Source organism: Rhinoderma darwinii, chromosome 1 (assembly GCF_050947455.1).
Source record: "Rhinoderma darwinii isolate aRhiDar2 chromosome 1, aRhiDar2.hap1, whole genome shotgun sequence".
In the NCBI taxonomy this organism is placed as follows: domain Eukaryota; kingdom Metazoa; phylum Chordata; class Amphibia; order Anura; family Rhinodermatidae; genus Rhinoderma; species Rhinoderma darwinii.
In genome coordinates this window covers 658,597,945-658,611,548 of record NC_134687.1, presented here as the reverse complement: position 1 = coordinate 658,611,548, position 13,604 = coordinate 658,597,945, and the positions used below count along the sequence as shown (strand labels likewise).

Below are 13,604 nucleotides of genomic sequence, written 5' to 3'. Positions count from 1 at the left end.
GACGTTGAATTATCCACAACAAATCCATGTATTAACTTTCTAATGATTAATTGCAGATTTATTCAGGATTTATCACAGATTTTGACCCAGCTTTTACTTTGTATTCCGTCGTCTGTAGCATCCAATCACTGAGATGAAAAGCTTGACATAGATCCCTATTGCACACGGTTACCGGCTATTGCAGACCATTGTAGACTATGCACATAAAGGACCATGCAGAAAAATATATTTCCTGCAAATTCAATGTACATTTGTCCCAGGTTTTATCACAAGTATTCAGCCAACTGTTTCCTGAGAGCAGGCTAGCATATATAAAATATAGATATATAGCTTATCTAGTGGCTTGCTTTTATTTTTAGCAACCTATTCCTCAAATGCGTTCAAGTGAAAAGTTCAGGGCACTCCAGAGCACCTGAGATGGATTAATCCCCCAGCTACAGGGAGGCCAGGTCTACCATCATATGTGGGGCAACACAGGTGGAGCAGCACAGGGACAATAGCACAGTAGCGACAGTATCACAGCAGGCCAGCCAAGATATCTGTGGTGTCACAGCAGGCAAGCACCACATACATTAAAAGAAGGGAGAGGGAGTCAGGATGGTCAACTGGTCTGCTTAAATTTTACCACACACTCCAGGGGTCACGCCAGGGTCTTCAACAGTGGCCTCTGGAGGCTAGCAGTGCACGGCATCGGCAGTGTTCAGCATGGAAGAGAGAGAATCGCTGAGAGAGCACAGCCGTGCAGACATTCCTACGTCATCACGCCACTGTCATTAAAGAGGCTCTGTCACCAGATTTTGCAACCCCTATCTCCTATTGCAGCAGATCGGCGCTGCAATGTAGATAAGAGTAACGTTTTTTTTTTTTTAAAACGAGCATTTTTGGCCAAGTTATGACCATTTTTATATTTATGCAAATGAGGCTTTCTAAAGTACAACTGGGCGTGTTTAAAGTAAAAGTACAACTGGGCGTGTATTATGTGCGTACATCGGGGCGTTTTTACTTCTTTTACTAGCTGGGCATTGTGAATGGGAGTGTATGATGCTGACGAATCAGCATCATCCACTTCTCTTCGTTAACACCCAGCTTCTGGCAGTGCACAGACACAGCTTGTTCTCGAGAGATCACGCTGTGACGTCACTCACTTCCTGCCCCAGGTCCTGCATCGTGTCGGACGAGTGAGGACACATCGGCACCAGAAGCTACATTTGATTCTGCAGCAGCATCGGCGTTTGCAGGTAAGTCGATGTAGCTACTTACCTGCAAACGCTGATGCTGCTGCAGAATCAACTGTTGCCTCTGGTGCCGATGTGTCCTCGCTCGTCCGACACGATGCAGGACCTGGGGCAGAAAGTGAGTGACGTCACAGCGTGATCTCTCGAGAACACACTGTGTCTGTGCACTGCCAGAAGCTGGGTGTTAACAAAGAGAAGTGGATGATGCTGATTCGTCCGCATCATACACTCCCATTCACAATGCCCAGCTAGTAAAAGAAGTAAACGCCCCGATGTACGCACATAATACACGCCCAGTTGTACTTTTACTTTAAACACGCCCAGTTGTACTTTAGAAAGCCTCATTTGCATAAATATAAAAATGGTCATAACTTGGCCAAAAATGCTCGTTTTTAAAAAAAAAAAACACGTTACTCTTATCTACATTGCAGCGCCGATCTGCTGCAATGGGAGATAGGGGTTGCAAAATCTGGTGACAGAGCCTCTTTAATGGGCAAAAGGGATGTGTTAAAAACCATCTCCCTTTTAAAGCAACCAATCTTCTCCTATACGTCAATCAGCATGACGTAGTTATATCATCTGCCTTGTCCTCATTAACACTTTCTCCTGAGCCAACGAGAAGCTGTATTGGAAATGGTGTTTTTTGTGATTAAGTTAATTTTCATGACAAGGAATGACTTTGCAATTAATTACAATTAACCTGATCACTCTTCATATTAATCTAGCGTTAATGCAAATTGCCGCTATAAAAACTGAAGCAGCAAATTCTGTGAAAAACAAAATTTGTGTCATTCTCTAAACTTTTGGTCAGGACTGTACAGCTGACACCCACTGGTGATGGTGCAGACTCTCCATCATACATGTACAGTGGTTTGTGGAAATGCTTTTCCAACATTGCTGAATCTACACGGCAGATATCGGAAAAGGTTAAATTTACATTTAGATTAATCTCAAAGTGACACATCAAATTTTAAAGCAATGGGGCTGTGTTCACAAGGCAATAATTGGCTGCGTCGCCTAGGGGTTATCGTCTGTGAATAACCTGAAGAGTTAAAAATCTTTTTTTGCTCTTATAGCTTTTCCCACATTGCAAACAAGAATATAATTTTTTATGCACATTTTTGGGTGAGTTTCAACATTTTATTTCCATGTAAAACATTTTCCATATATACACAACATCAAAATGACTTCTCCCCTCTGTGAGTTTTCACATGTCTAACCAGAGTGCATTTTCGTGTAAAGAATTTTCCACATTCTGAACATGAATATGGCTTCTCTCCTGTGTGACTTCGCTCATGTGTTACAAGATGTGATTTATCTGTAAAACATTTCCCACATTCTGAACATGAATACGGCTTCTCTCCGGTGTGACTTCTCTCATGTCTAACAAGAATTGATTTTTGTGTAAAACATTTCCCACATTCTGAACATGAATACGGCTTCTCTCCTGTGTGACTTCTCTCATGTATAACAAGACTTGATTTAACTGTAAAACATTTCCCACATTCTAAACATGAATATGACTTCTCTCCTGTGTGACTTCTCTCATGTTTAACAAGACTTGATTTAACTGTAAAACATTTCCCACATTCTAAACATGAATATGACTTCTCTCCTGTGTGACTTCTCTCATGTATAACAAGACTTGATTTAACTGTAAAACATTTCCCACATTCTAAACATGAATACGGCTTCTCTCCTGTGTGACTTCTTTCATGTATAACAAGATATGATTTGCATGTAAAACATTTCCCACATTCTGAACATGAATACGGCTTATCGACTGTGTGAATTCTTCTGTGCTTAAAAAGACCTGAGATTTTTGTGACCCGTTTACCACATTGAAACATTTTACCCCCTTTCTGAGCTGTTTTTGTGGTAACAATCTGTGATTGGTCAGTAAAAGGTTCCTCATGATTAGGGGAATTATACGATAGATCTTTACTGTGAAGTCCTGGATGTACATTAATGGTAATCAGGTTTTTTCCTGAAGACTGCTGCATGATATCTTCATCTTCTACTTCATAATTTATCGAAAACATCACGTTTCCTTCAGAGTTCTTTCTGGCATCTTCTGTAAGGATTAAAAATTGATTTTGTGATTTTTATATTTTTCACACCACAAAGGAGACAAATTTATGACATATTAGGCTGCATGCAGTTTTGGGATTCAGCAGGAAGGAAGGGTTTGAACCATTCCCTTTAAAAACACCACTGGCTTTGGCTCAAAAAACTGCACCAAATACTGCCACAAAAACTGAATGCCTGATTCCAGCCTTATACATCTTTGAAAAACACTTTAAATGGACAATAACTTTTCATTAAAGGTAATGTGTCACTAGAATTTTTTTTTTTTTGTTAAACAGTTAATATATACATGTTTAGACATTGTTCTAATTTTTTAAATGTTTTCACAAGTCAGGAAATATTATAAATAAATATTATAAATTAGATTCTAATTTATAACATTTCCATGTGCTGGTCACTAGAGGGAGCAATTCCCAAAATTGCAGCATTGGCATGTGGTAAAGCAACCACATTACTCTATGCTGCAAAATTTGAGAAGACACACTCGCTCTAGTGTGCTCAATTAATCCCCCTCCTTTATCCTGGCTAGTGCCAGGAGAAAGGATGGGGTTGAATATTCAAACCTCCTACGCCGTGTGCCGCTATTTTTGAGCGAATGCAGTGTAGTAGGCTTACATACAGTGGTAATCACACAGTAAAACACGAACATACACAAACATAACTTACCTGCTCCTGCCGCCGCCGCTGCCGCCACTCCCTCCGGTACGTCTGCTCCCTGTCCTTGCTTCTGAACACATGTCCGGAAGCCGCAACCGGAAGTAGCCATCTTACTGTCCGGCCGCGGCTTCCGGTCCACATGAAAATGGCGCCGGATGTCGCTCGGCCGAAGACCTTCCATTTAGACTGTGTGGGAGTGGCGCATGCGCCGTTCCCACACAGACGGCGTACACCATAGTGAATGGAACGGCTCCCGTTCGAATTCTCTATGGGGATGTATGTGCCGTATTCCATCTCTGTATGTGTCGTTAATCGACACATACAGAGATGAAAAAAAAAATGGCAGCCCCCATAGTGAAGTATAAGTTAGAAAAAAAAAAGTAAAACACACAAATAACATTTATTTTAATAAAACACTAAAAGCAAATTGATACAAATTATTTTTTTTTCGCGACACCTGTCCTTTGCAAGCAAAAAAGCAAATTTTTAATTTTTAAAGTCCGCATGAAGCTACTTCCACTAGGTGACACCTTTTATATAATTTGTTGTCCACCCTCTGTTGTCCTGAAAATTTAGTCCCTAGTTACAGAGATTAGACTGACTGCAGAAAATGGGGGTGACTCTCTCCGGTAAAGCTCCCTGTACTCATAGCCTGCCTGAACTCTCTCATGTAATCCTTGCAGTAGCCGCTTTCTTCTCTCTCTGCTTTGTTATAGATATTTTCTGAAGTTGCAGCATTTCTCTGACTCCCATGTACACTTTGCCCTAGATGTCTAATGTTTGCTGCAAGTATTTCTCAATAATAACTAAGCTGCATGTGCAGGGTTCTCACGTCACGCTAAAATATTTTTTTTTGCAGAGAATTGCAGGAAATCGTGGCATTATGCAGTAACCACAACATTATAACATCGTTGGGGACTGAGGAGCATGACTATTTTAAACTTTTTGATTAAAAACATAGGTGTGCTTGAAAATCTATCAATGATAAAGTCCAGGATTCTGGCCTGCACCCAGTCACCACTTATATTACATAAACCTTAACTTGAAAAAAAATTGAAAAAACTATAACCCTGTCTGACAATCCCACCTGTCCTCTGCCAACACATTTGACCTTTTAAAGGGAATGTGTTGCCAGCAAAAAATATATATATTTTTTTTTTAATTAAACATTTAGTGTGTAGGTGATTAAACATTGTTCACATTTTTTTTATTTTTTCCACGAGTCAGGAAATATTATAAATTAGATTCTAATTTATAATATTTCCCATTGCTGGTCACTAGATGGAGCTATTCCCAAAATTGCAGCATTGCATGTGGTAAAGCAACCACATTGCTTTTTGCTGCAAAATTGGGAAAAAAGCACTCGCTCTAGTGAGCTCTGAGAATCCCCCCCTCCTTTATCCTGGCTAGTGCCGGGATAAACGAGGGGTTTGAACAGTCTAACCTCCTACACTGTGTGTCGCCATTTTTTGAGCTAACACACAGTGTAGTAGGTTTACATACAGTAGTAAACACACACAAACACGAACATACATAGAAATCTCTTACCTGCTCCTGCCGCCGCGGCTCCCTCCGGCCCGTCCGCTCCGTCTGCTGCCGCTGGTCCAAGTGCACAAGTCCGGAAGCCGCGACCGGAAGTAGTAATCTTACTGTCCGGCCGCGACTTCCGGTCCACAGGAAAATGGCGCCGGACGGCGCGCATTTCAAATTGGACTGTGTGGGAGCGGCGCATGCGCAGTTCCCACACAGACGGCGTACACAGAAGTGGATGGGACGGGACCCGTTCGCAGTCCCTATGGGACTGTGGCTGCCGTATTCCATGGCTGTATGTGTCGTTAATCGACACATACAGAAATGGACAAAAAAATGGCAGCCCCCATAGGGAAAAAAAAGTGTAAAAATAAGAAAAAGTAAAACACAAACACACAAATAAATATAAACGTTTTTAATAAAGCACTAACATCTTTAACATATTAAAAAAAAAATTGTGTTGACACTGTTCCTTTAATACCAACTGGGAATGACTTTATTACAAGACCCTAATATTGTCATTGACAATCTAATCTTGGCCACAGATAATGCGTCATGACACACAGCACACAACTACGGACATGGCAATGAGGTCTATATATCCTAATGGCTGCACAGTCACCGGATCTCAGTTTTATAGAACATCTTTAGGATGTAGTGGAATATACAGAGTGAGGTTATCAATCATAATCTGTAATGAAGGTTTCCAGTACATTGTTATATCATTCTACTAAGAATTCAGGCCACTCTAAGGGGAAAGAGGGTCCTATCAAGTACTAATAAGGTGGACCTAGTGACGTGGCCTCTGAGTGAAGGTGATCATCACTGATACGTCTTTGTATGTACAATAATTACATGTGAAATACGAGCTTCCTAATAATCATGGATCTGGAAGATTAATTACCCAGAAAAAGAAAAAAACATCTCCCCTTATGACTTGTTTGCAGAGTTGTCATGGGGACCTTGTGGTTTTCTAATAATTCCTCAATTCTTTTCCCAGCCTCATATTAAATATAAACCAAATAAATTAAAAAAGTACCAAAATTTATGTTTTTTTTGTTGTCTATAACAAAATTATGTTTAACCCTTTCCCGCAAAATGTAAGTGATTGGCGGTATATAGTTCCTCCACAATGTACTGACATTTATAGTAAATTCAGATGTGGCAGATTTGTTACAGAAACTTCTGCAGATGAGACCCATGTGCATAGAAAAGTTTTGTGCATGAATTTCTTCAAGTCTCAAACAGATGAATGGAAAAAGTCGCAGAAATTTCTGCAACAAATTTTCTGCGTGTCAATTCTTGAGTTGTAAAAAAATGCCATGAATTTCATGCGTATTTTACAAGCGACTCATCTGGAGTTTTTGTGTTTTTTTTATTCATACATTTGTAACATCTTTTTCAGGTTCTATAGAGAAGCGTGCTGCGTTTTGAAAAAAATGGCACAAAGGCAAAAGGTGCACCAAAAGGGCAGAAGAAAAAAACAACAACAATTGTGTGCAGTGCATTTTATATTTTACTATAAACGGTCATGTAACGTCTGCCTCAAAAAAACAACACTGAAATATCAACGAAGATATAAACGAAGATATAAACAAGATCCCGGCCGTTAGTACAGCTGTTAATCGCAACTGGTGCCCCCCAAAATCTGATACTAAGCCTAGTACATGACCGGATTCATAGAACACCTTGTAGAGAACTTCTATGTGCAGTCACAGCTCCCTCAGGTCCTGCACTATGTATAACACATTGTCTGACGTGTTACTGTAATGTAGAACTAAGGAGGAACCCCACCTTACCAAACCTCCCAATTCACTTTCTAAATTCATTATTACTGACCTGTGGTAACACCTCCTGGAATTTCCTCCTCCACTTCACTCTTACACGGTTGATCGCCCCTCACCCGCTCTTCTTCATCCTCCGCTTTATTATTACTCAGATCTTCCCCCTGATTTCACATATGTAATAATTCAGTACAATACAGCAGAGAGTGCGAAGAATCGAACAGATCAACATAAGAAACCACCAAAATCTATGACCCCATCTATGACCGCAGGACCAAAAAGCTCCACACCCCCTGTATAGATCTGGTATAGGGCTCAGCTTCATCTACCTGATGATTCTCTGGGACATTGTGATTTTCCTCTGGACAGTCCTGGGAATACAGAGGACTGGGACATCTCTCTGGTGGATTTCTCCTACTGGGTCCATCTGTAGGAAACACACAGTGACTGAATACATGACTACTGTATATGTGTCTATATATCACACACTTCTCTCTACACTTCCATGTTTACTGATCAGAGCTGAGATTACAATGTTGAGGTCCTCACTACCGGTAGACTGTGTCCTACCAAAGCAAATGGCGGGACGCCAACGGCTCCCTGCTCCGCCATAGTATTTAACTGTATCTGCGTTCTGTGGACATACATGAAAATGGGGGGGGGGGGGGGACGACGGACACAGGACGCCTCTACTTTGACAGTTCCCTGCAACCCAAAAATTATTAAAAGGTGTCACCCGCTTATTATCCACTACACCGCCTTTAAGAGGATCATAAGCAGGTGACACCTTAACACTTTTTACACCTCTGTAGCCAATATTTTGCTTTATTCCTTTTTTTTTATTAAAAACAAATATATATATATATATATATATATATATATACATATATACACACACACACACAAACACAGCAAAACAGAAGATCCAGCAGCACCGGATTAGCGATATGGGTGCAAGCCTATGGGAGAAGACCAGGTTCCCAGTAAGGCTGGGTTCACACGACCTATTTTCAGACGTAAACGAGGCGTATTATGCCTCGTTTTACGTCTGAAAATAGGGCTACAATACGTCGGCAAACATCTGCCCATTCATTTGAATGGGTTTGCCGACGTACTGTGCAGACGACCTGTCATTTACGCGTCGTCGTTTGACAGCTGTCAAACGACGATGCGTAAAAATACAGCCTCGTCAAAAGAAGTGCAGGACACTTCTTTCAGACGTAATTTGACCCGTACTTCATTGAACTCAATGAAGCACAGCTCAAAATTTACGGCTGTCAGAGAAGCCTCGCAAAATGCGAGGAGGAGGAATTCCGGCTGAAACCAGGCAGCTGTTTTCTCCTGAAAACAGTCTGTCATTTCAGCCGTAAAAGCCTCTCATCGTGTGCACATACCCTAATACAGCAATTTAAAAAAAGGCAGCACACCGTAGTTCAAAGCCTTGAGAAAGGCTCTAGTGTTTGGAGCTGAAACGTCGCACATGGGGGAATAAAGTACCCTCTTTGTCACTTTGAACTACGGTGTGCTGCCTTTTTTTAAATTGCTATATATATATATATATATATCGGCTTCAAGTGTTTAAACACATTTTTTTTTAATTGACTTTTATTAAAAGTTTTTATTTTTGTTTTCACGATGTAGCGGTTATGTCTCCTCTATACACAGGAGCTGGATCATTCGCTGTCAGCCGAATCCGTGAGTGAAGTGAACTGACGACTTGGCTGAGAGCGGGTCCTGTGTCTCTAACATGCAGGGTCACAATATTGATTACATCTAAGGTGAAGAACATGGATACACAGGAACCGCTCTCAGCCGAGTTGTCAGTTCACTTCACTTACGAATTCAGCCGATAGTGAATGATCCAGCTTCTGTGTATGGAGGAGACAAAACAGCTGTATCGTGAAAATATATATATTTTTTTAAACTAAAGTGAAAAAAACAAAATCAAATATTCAATGAAATAAAAAAATTTAAAAATGACCTACAGAAGGTGTAAATAGCACAAGTGGGATTAAGATTTTTTTCTTATCCAAGTCATTGTGAGATTGTTTTTTCAGAACACGTTGTACTTTATATTAGTGGTTAATTTTGCTCCGTACATTCTGTGTTACATAGTTACTAAGGATGAAAAAAAGACACAAGTCCATCCTATAATTCGACTGTGTTGATCCAGAGGAAGATAAAAAAAAAAAAACATGAGGTGGATGACAATTGCCTCATTAAGGGAAAACTCCTCCCCCGACTCCAAATCTGGAAATCACAATAAATCCCTGGATCACCGTCCCATCTCCAGAATCTAGAACCCAGAACTTGTAATATTAAAGTGAACCTCCGATTATACTGACATTATATAGAAAACTATTATACAGCCGGAGTGTGCCGATAATCGTCTTTCTACATGACGTGTATTATCATGTTTACTTCTAACTACCGCACGGACTGCCCATAGTCCACGCTGCCGGCTGCCCATAACTCTGCATTAGGAGACAGAGTGTCCTAATAGTCTCCATATCTCCTGTATCCAGAACGACTGCCAGCGCTGTACAATGTAATGTGTCCTCTAATACATAGCTATGAGCAAACGGCAGCAAAACACGTAGGGATCTAACGTGATGTAAAAGGAGCCGAAATCGTATACACGTCATTGTACACACGTGTATATGTACTGCACATGAGGGTATTAAGACTTCAACATGGCCGCCAGTCCAGCCTGTGCCCACAGTAAAGACCAATATATATGTATATCTGTCTCTTCTCACCTTGTGATGTGAACGGCCGGTAGTTCTCCATCATGAGCTCCTGGTACAGATCCTTGTGTCCTTCTAGACACTCCCTCTCCTCCATGGAGAAATAGACAGTGACATCCTGACACCTTATAGGAACCTGACACACACAATGATACAGTCATCACCCAGACGCCTCCAGTGCTGTTACTGTAGAATTTCCCAGCATTCCCAGCAGTGTCACCTCTCCAGTCAGCAGCTCAGTCATCTTGTAGATCAGATCTAAGATCTTCTTCTCATGTATCCGGGAGTGAGGGGGAGGCTCTGTGATGGGGCTCTGACTACTGCTCCATCCTCCTGACTCATGGATGATGGGAGTCGTACAGTCACCCGATGTCTTCTTCACTATTGTGTACTCCTGTGTATGGAGAGAGACACTTAGAGAACTGAACACAGTATTCCCCCCTCAGTAGAAAGAGGGAGATTGTGACCCCGCTGTATAGAGCTCTAGTGACCCCACATCTGTAATACTGGAGACCTCACCTACAAAAAGACATTGAGAAAATAGAACGAGGCCAAAACTAAGAAAGAAATAATATTGGGGGGACTAGATGGACCATGTGCTCTCCTCCTGCCGCCATCTTCTATGTTTCTATATAGATGTCATCCTAATCCTCCTGGCTCCTTGTCATTCTCATTGCTCTACAACATTACTATTGCTGCATTGGTGACATGACACATAACTGACCATATTGGTGGCTGATCGACGTCACTTGGAAGGTCTGGACGCTGTTATACAGGACACTGGATTCTTCCTATTACTTCCTATTATGTATTGTCCCTTCCCTATGTGTGACTTGTTCTATAATGTAGAAAAGTTTACCTCTCCGCTCAACAAGTAGATGATCTCCAAGGTAAAGTCTAATATTCTTCTGCTCATCTCATTCCTGTCCTTGTCCATCCTTGGTGGGTCACTCAGGAGAAGGAGCGTTGTGGAGGAGAAGATGAGAAAACTGGAGGAACTGGAGGATCTAGTACTGCAGACGTCTTTATGAAGAAAGGAGAAGATGGAAATCATACAGGGGACAACATCATGTGTGACATACAGAACCTCACTTATTCATCACTGAGAGAAACATCTTCTCAGAGCCGTCACCACATGGAATAAAGGGGTATTCCCAACACCGACATTTCTCCCCAGGATATGCCAGAAATGTCTGATAGATGCGGCTCCACCTCTGGCCGTGCTCGGCTGTTTCTGGAACTCCTATACAAGTGAATGCAGAGAGTCGTGCACATGTGTGGTCACCTCTCCATTCATTCTCCACCTGGCTGTAGTCATCACCTCACCAGGCGGGTCGGGGGACCCCCGTTCTCCACATAGAGGTGGGACCCCCATATATCAGACATTTATGGCAGATCTCTCAGGTGAGAAGAGTAAAATGAAGACACCCCCCCCCCCCCAGACAATGAAGACCTGACTCCTGACACATGGCGGATACTGGGGAGATATTGCTGACATCTCACAAGACGTGGTACACACTATGCAGTCAGTGTTTTATATGAGGTGTGAGGTTCTGCAGCAGCTGAGGTGACATTATATATATAGGGAACATGCAGTGTGATCTCTTCTCACCTAAGTGTTAACGTGGGAAGTAACAGATCAATGCGGACACGAGTGTCTGTACTGGGTGATGAGTATCACGGTTATTTGCAGGTAAGTGGTTGTTATTTAAGTCAGGACGTGTTACAGGATGTAAAGTATCATCAGGCGTGTGTGTAGTCCGCTGATCTATCCCAATATATGTCCAAGAATGAAGGTATATAGATATATTCCTCCTACGTGGTCACATATAGCACAATGACTATAGTTACATCTCTCTTCATGTCTCTTTCTGACCGGTCACTTACCTTGCTATGATATGGAATAACATATATCTGTACTTATTATGAGTCTCCAGTGCTTGAAAAAGGTCCGTGCCGGGACTGAAACGTTGCCCCTTGGTATGAGAGATTCAAGATTTTACCTGCAACATGATCCCCATTGGTGTGCGTAATACTTTCTACAGTCACCTTACAAAGCGTTTTATTCTGGATGTTTTTGAACTATAAACTATTAACAATTTCACTTATAAATGATGATATTTTCCGACTTCTTTCGGCGTGAAGTATAAGGAGCTCAGAAACATTATTGTAAAGTGTCTTCCCATTTGCAGTCAGGACTGGATGACATTATTCGGGATGGTGTAAGAGTTATACCAGAGAGACCCCAACACGAGGACAACGTCTCCCCCGAGTTTATGTGAGAGTGAAATACGGAGTCAGACTTGTCTCTCCACTGAAGGTTATTTCCACCGTGGTCATAAAAAGCCGATCCTGGAATTATAACAAAGCTACAAATAGTTCTTCGTCTTGTACAGATAACGGGGTGTCACTAGTAAGACAGATATAGATTATACACATCACGACATTTATCTCATCCGCTCTCTACAATGTCAGGGTCAATATGTCAGTTGTACAACATTAATGGTGCGAATACATAAACCTCTTCTAGATACTAACAAGAGAGACGCCAGTAATCCATCAGTCATGTCCAAAGGCGGCCATCCCCATGACAACACTGAACGTCATGGTGCGGGGAGAAGTACGGAGCGGGTTTACAGGCTGAGCCCGCTCCACACGCTGCGGGTGTATTACAGCCGACACCTCGCACTAACGGTCAGGATCAGAGAGAACGCCGATCCCGGACATTTAACTACTTAGATCCTGTGGTCAAGAGTGACTGCAGAATCTAAGCTTCTAGAAGAGGGGGGGGGGTCCTCTCTGACAGCTCATCGGCCCCTCGCAATGCAATCACGGGTATGAATGGTTGTCATGGCAGCCTGTGGGGGGTAATGTAGGTCCGCCATCTTTCTGCTCCTATTAACCCCTTAAGCTTAATCACGATATACTGCGATACATTAGTATTAGGGTATGTTCACACGGCATATTTTCGGATGTCTCTCGGGCCGTAAACCGGCGCAAAACGGCCGAAAAATCGGAAGCAGAACGTCTCCAAACATCTGCCCATTGAGATCAATGGGAAATACGGTGTTCTGTTCCGATGGGGCATTTCTTTACGCGGCCGTTTTGAAAAAACGTCACGTAAAAAGATGCCACATAAAAAGCGCATGTCACTGCTCGAGACGTTTTTGCAGCCTTTTTTTATTGACGCTACAAAAGTCAAGAAATGTATAAAAGTCAGTGAATAAGTTGTATGTAGCAAATATTATGTCATTACAAACTACGACTCGTCCCACAAAACATCCGACCACTACAAAGACCAGAAATAACAACTTACCCTAAAGAGGCCAGCACTGGAGGGGTTAAATGCCGGCTAGGAGTCCAGTGGGCGGGGTCACTCAATGATTGACAGCTCTCTGTATACACACTCATACAGGGGTGACTGATAACAGAGAGAACACCCGACCAGCGCTGCTCTCTACCTCATACACGGCAATAGCTGAAGGACCTGTGATGACTTCACCACCCCGTGACCGGGTTAGCAGGGGCGGAGCTTATCAGTGGAGAGACATGGTGGATGAAGG

At 42.1% G+C, this 13,604-nt stretch overlaps 1 pseudogene; it reads right to left on the bottom strand.

The window, feature by feature from the left end:
- Positions 1-2,259: 2,259 nt before the first annotated feature.
- LOC142706494 (uncharacterized) lies at positions 2,260-13,500 on the bottom strand (annotated as a pseudogene).
- Between the last annotated feature and the right edge of the window lie 104 nt (positions 13,501-13,604).